At 35.8% G+C, this 6,000-nt stretch overlaps 1 protein-coding gene across 6 annotated transcripts in view; it reads left to right on the forward strand.

Annotated features, from left to right (window-relative positions):
• The window catches only part of LOC126291962 (uncharacterized), a 153,519-nt gene extending 150,896 nt beyond the window's left edge, over positions 1-2,623 (forward strand). For all 6 annotated transcript variants that reach the window (XR_007551955.1, XR_007551957.1, XR_007551953.1 and 3 more), the window contains one exon: positions 2,325-2,623. The gene's annotated coding sequence lies outside the window, so the exon portion shown is untranslated. The remainder of the gene's footprint in view (positions 1-2,324) is intronic.
• Positions 2,624-6,000: the final 3,377 nt, after the last annotated feature.

Here is a 6,000-nt window from a genome sequence, read left to right on the forward strand (position 1 = left end):
AAGGGGATTTATCGACATAAAATACCTACATTATGGACAGGTAGACAATTTAAGAAAATTCTTTTTAGAACGAGCAGAAACTAGTAAAATATAGAAAGTAATCACTCATATAAATACATCGGCTACACCACTACAATTTCATAACCACCTCTACAATCCTTTAGATCACATAACATCAACAGATACGAAGAAAGTAAATTGGAAAAAGAAAACACTACATGACAAGCTCCCGTATCATCTAACACAGCCACACATCGACAAGACACATGGCTAAGAAAAGGCAATATATACAGTGAGAAGGAAAGATTCATGATTGCAATACCGGATCAAACAATAAACACCAGGTATTACAGCAAGCATATTATTAAAGATCCCAATACCACAACAGATAACTGCAGACTTTGCAAACAACAAATAGAAACAGTAGATCACATCACAAGCGGATGTACAATACTAGCAAATACAGAATACCCCAGAAGACATGACAATGTAGCAAAAATAATACATCAACAACTTGCCATACAACATAAACTAATAAAACAACACGATCCCACATACAAGTATGCACCACAAAATGTACTGGAGAATGATGAATACAAATTATACTGGAACAGAACCATTATAACAGATAAAACAACACCACATAACAAACCTGAAATCATACTCACCAATAAAAAGAAGAAATTAACACTACTAATCGAAATATCCATACCCAATACAACAAACATACAGAAGGAAACAGGAGAAAAAATTGAAAAATACATCCAACTGGCTGAGGAAGTCAAGGACATGTGGCATCAGGTTAAAGTTGACATACCGATTATACTATGAACTACAGGAGTCATACCATACAATATCCACCAGTACATCAATGCAATACAGCTACATCCAAACTTATATATACAGCTACAGAAATTTGCAATTATTGATACTTGTTCAATTACCCGAAAGTTCCTAAATGCAAATACATATACTGTACAGTTAAAAGGAAGTCACGCTTGATCAAGGTCCATGTCACTTTCCATTTTTAACCAGACATAATGTCTGAGAAAGAAAAGGAATAATAATAATAATTGTGGTGGAGGTGGTGATGATGATATGGAAACGAAATCAAAATTTGCTTTGAAATGTAGTCCCCACCCTCCAAGTAAAGGTTTGTTTTAATCTGTATTATTCCAAAATAGTATTTTAAAGCATTACAGACATTGGCAATCAGTGACAGCATTTCTTTCAACTTCTCATTTTCAAAAGGGAAATTCTTGTAAGAAAGTCCTCAGCAGATTTATCTGAGCTTACAGGTATGTGTAGCTTGTTTCCTTTGGCTAGTTAATGCTGACTGAACTCATCACTAGATTTTGGAGAGTTCCTTGTGGCTTACAACTGCTCCAAAACTAAACAGTCAACCAGCTCACGAGCCGCAGTATCCATGATGCTGTGCAAGCTGTGAAGAAACATAGAGGTCTCTTTTCAAGATGCACTTTAATAGAACTTTGATACTTATTTCAGCCACAACAAGAGTTTGGTAAAAAGCACACAAATTTCTAAGTTATTAATTCTTTCTGGCAGCTGTTATTATGGCTTAGTAGTAATTGGTGCCAATAAGTAACATGCGAGCTATTGTATGTGTGATTGTACTGATAGGTAGGAGATTGTGTGTTGATGTATAAATTAGAAAACTGTTAATAGACCATGATTTGTGTGTCTTTGAGTCATAATTAATCTATATGAATTATTAATGTAATAGAGGTGTAGGAAAATAGTGCATTATGTTTCATGACTTCCATTACTGGAAAAAGTGAATTTTCACTGCAGAAAAAGTGTATTTTCAGCCAGGAAAAAAAAATTTTAACTAGAAAAAATCCGTTTTCTTTTCCCGCCTTGTCTGCATATACACCCAATTTTCGGCTACCTTTTCCTTTAGCTTTCCCCACCCCCACCTTTATGAGTTTTTGGCCCCTGGTCTGAACGAATATTCCATTGGGCAAGAAAATTTTTGTCAGATGAAGGTGTTATTGATATTGAAAGTAGCCTTTACTTCTTTTTGGACAGAAATAAAAATTAAATACCAGTGCACCAAACATCACAACATATTTTCGTTAGCCTTTGGAAAATGTTAATGTAGTTTGTAAGATTAATTGTAGTTGAGTGATATGATTACAGTTTTAGGTGTTACTCAAGGTAAGGGTAAGTATTGTATTTCTTTTGCAGCAAACATCCAGTTGCAAAAGGCACATAATATTTATTCTTATTTACAAAATAAATATACAAATATTGCTAAGATTTAGATGTAATAACTCCACATTTTTCCTGTGTTTCTGTTTCAGGCTGGAATGCATGCAACATAAGAGAATCATTACATCATACCAAAAAATTATTTCAAAAATGCTAGAAAAACAAAATGAGGAGGATGAATCTTAGTGCCAGCTTTACATATACACTTGGTTCTAATTTTGTATTGCTTGCTTATTGTGTATGATTGGCATTTGAACTGTAATTTCTTTTTTATGTTTTAATGGTGAATATGCTTTTTGCTGCTATGTAAAATGAGATAATTTCATGTAGAGAATAAAAGTGCTGTAGTTAGTCAAAAAAAGTATATTAAAAATATGATAGGAACACAATATTTTTAGAGAAATGTTATTTATTTTAGTGTTCATATGTTACAAATTACTCGTTCTTTACCCAGAAATGAAGACAGCTATCCTGTGTATCACAAAACGTTTTATGAGCTCGTGACTGGTGGCAGTGGATAGACTGATAAATCAAGTGCAAATGATGACATCAGTATGTTATTGTGATGTATTTTATGACTGTTGATATTTGAAAAATATCGAAAATTGCATATATCAATATTTTAAAAACAAAACTCAGTATCTACTCTCGTTATATTGAAAAAAGTATTGATATATCAATGGGAAAAAATGTTGACATACTGGCCAATAAAAAATTGGCTGTGTAAATGGATCTATGGTTTTAGAACTTTATATTTAAGTATTGATTTATTACTAGATATTCTACACATGAATAAGCTAGCGGCTTGCCTATCTGCCTCAGAGCAAGAATTGGACCTAGCAGTTGTAGTTTCAAAATTGCGTGGTGAAGCTAAATGTTGCATTTTCTGTTGGTAGTGCTGAGCGCCAATTACGTGAGCATTTCTCCTCACCTATCCCTGTCCACTGCAAAGACCAATCTGGTCATTCAGATTTTCAACAACTGTCTTTGAAGAATGCCAATGTGAAGAAATAGCACACTAGTTGCATTAAAAATTGTTTTTTAACACAACTGGTGTACTATTTCTTCAAATCAGAAATTTTGTTACTCCATTCACATCGCCACCTCCAGTGGAATCTTCTTTTGTTCCATCTATATTTGCTTCACACATTCAAAGAGAGATATTAGACACGATGAGCCCAAAAAGTAGTAAGACTCCTTCACACAGTGAAAGTAAAATTATGTTCTACAATAATTTCAAAAGAACAATTTCAAATATTTACTGAAAATTGTGATAAAAAATATTACATAAAAATATCGGAACTCGATATTGCCATTTTGATATTGATATATCAGGTGACAAATATCGGTAATATTGGTACCCAAGGGGGTGGGGAAATTGATGTATTGGTATTTTATCAACAGTGTTAATGTATTTAATATTTTGAGCATTGATGACATATTTAAATCTTATACTAAACCAAGACTCGGACTTGAATCTGTACCTTTCAGTGAAATTTCTCTTTCCAGTCTATTCTGTACAGCCCAATATAAAGCTTAAAATAACTACTGCTTACTTCTAATGTAACTGGATGTAATGTAATCTACTCATCAATCGGCGGCAGGAGAATACATGTGTAAAAAAAAGGTATTACATATACAAGCATTTGGAGCCAAGTGGCTCTTTGTTCTTTCAGAGGGGTTGAAGGAGAAGGAAGAGGGGTGAAGGAAAAAGACTGGTGAGTTTTAGGAAAAGTAGTAGTGTTTGGAAAAGTCACTCAGAACCCTGGGTCGGGGGAGACTTACCGGAAGGGACGAGGGGGAAAGACTGATTGGAAAAAAAAGGAGATAGGTCAGAAAGTGAAAGATGTAGAAAACTGAAAAGGAGTGAAGAAAGTGAAGAAATGCTGAGATGAAAGAAATTGATGTAAATTATGGCCATGTGGGTGGCAACAACCATCGCCATATTGTAGCGCAAGTTCTCACCTGTGGAGTTCTGAGAAACTGGTGCCTGAGGGAAGAATCCAGACGATGTGTGTGATAAAACAAGCACTGGGATCACGGCTGTCGTATTTTAGAATATTCTGTACAACAAGACATTGTGTGTTGCCAGTATAAACCCTCTTCCTATGTCCGTTCATCCTGACTGATAATTTGGAAGTAGTCATGTCGATGTAAAACGCCGAACAGTGTTTACGTAACAGCTGGTATATGACATGTCGTTTCACAGGTGGATCTCCCTTTGTTGGTATATGTTTTGCCGGTTACAGGGCTGTAGAAGTGGTGGTAGGAGGGTGCATAGGGCAGTTCTTGTGGAAAAGCCGTTACAGGGGCAGGAGCCATGATAGGGTAGGGAGATTAGTGCAAGAGCAGCATGGGGTCTGACAAGTATTTGCGGAGATTTGGAAGGGTGATGACAAGCCATTCTAGGGCAAAATCTCAGACAGACTGACCCCATTCCAGGGCATGATTTTAGGAAGTGATGGCATTAGCAGTAATCTGTCTTGAATATTACCCCATCTTCCATCTTTAAACTCTCAGGTTTTCAAATCTTGTCCAGTGCAGTCCCCAACATTCAATCTTTCCTTCTCATCCAGTCTGGTAAGTTGCCCCTGAATCAGGGTTCCGGGTGACTTTTCTAAACTCTACCGCTTTTTCTAAACCTCATCAATCCTTCTCCTGCAACCGTCAATGTAGCTGATATCTTCACCATACATACAAACTTGGGATAACAAATCAGTGAAATTCAAATAAGTTTGTTTTCTTCAGTCATATTTGCCAACACAACACGAAAATGGAGTATGAGAAATTGATAATTTTAGTCAAAGGAGGAGTTTGTTGGCATCCTGAGGGTAAAAAATATAATTGGGATATTGTTTGGAATCCTATGGATGAAAATCGCAGGTTATTTGCAAACCACAAGTTGGTAAAAACTGTATTGAAAACTTTAGGTGTAAATTAGAACCTCAGAAAAGTTGTTAAAGTGAGAAGGATGATGTATCATGCTTCAAGCTACTGTGGTGGATCTTTTCTCTTTTTTGTGTAAAGTGGACATTAACTGCCTACAAATTATTATTACTGCTTACTGGTGTTTATATGCCAGTAAGATATCAATCCTATCACATGATATGGTTTGCAGATGTCACGTACATTTGTACTCTTTTCAGTGTTTGGGGATTCAGAGGTTTTTGTTCTAAACTTCGTTTTTGTTTCATATGTATGCTGAATGACAGTCTATGAAGGTTAATTTATATATGTGTCTGCACAACTTCAAATAAATGCAGCAAAATATAGTTTGTAATCTTTTTTCAAGGCCACTACAAATCATTGTTATCTTTTTTCAAGGCCACTACAAATCATCTTATGTAACAGAAAATTTCTACTTTCATCTCTTTCGTGAAACTTGTCTGGTAGTTCCAGTAGCTGAGATAGTGTGTACAGTACTTTTCCTGTTCTTTTCAAGACAGATATAGCTCATTCACATGCATTTGGCACCTTTCTGATAGCAAAAGCATCATTGTAGCACTCATCTCCAAGCACAGAGGTGTTGTACTCACGCTACCCGTGAAGGTTAAAACCAAACCTAATTCATACATAGAATAGATTCTATCCTAATCTAAACATGGAACCCCGAAAAACTGACGATGGAGATCGGAAGCACTGTGACTAAGCGGTAGGCTGATGTTATCAGTTGATCTCTGGCGATAGCATCTGACGACCGTTGTCGGTACCACTGTGAAGGCAGCCTAAGATCGCCACCAAGAAAGAATGGGCTGAGTAATACTTTCC

This window comes from Schistocerca gregaria, chromosome 9 (genome assembly GCF_023897955.1).
Source record: "Schistocerca gregaria isolate iqSchGreg1 chromosome 9, iqSchGreg1.2, whole genome shotgun sequence".
In the NCBI taxonomy this organism is placed as follows: Eukaryota; Metazoa; Arthropoda; class Insecta; order Orthoptera; family Acrididae; genus Schistocerca; species Schistocerca gregaria.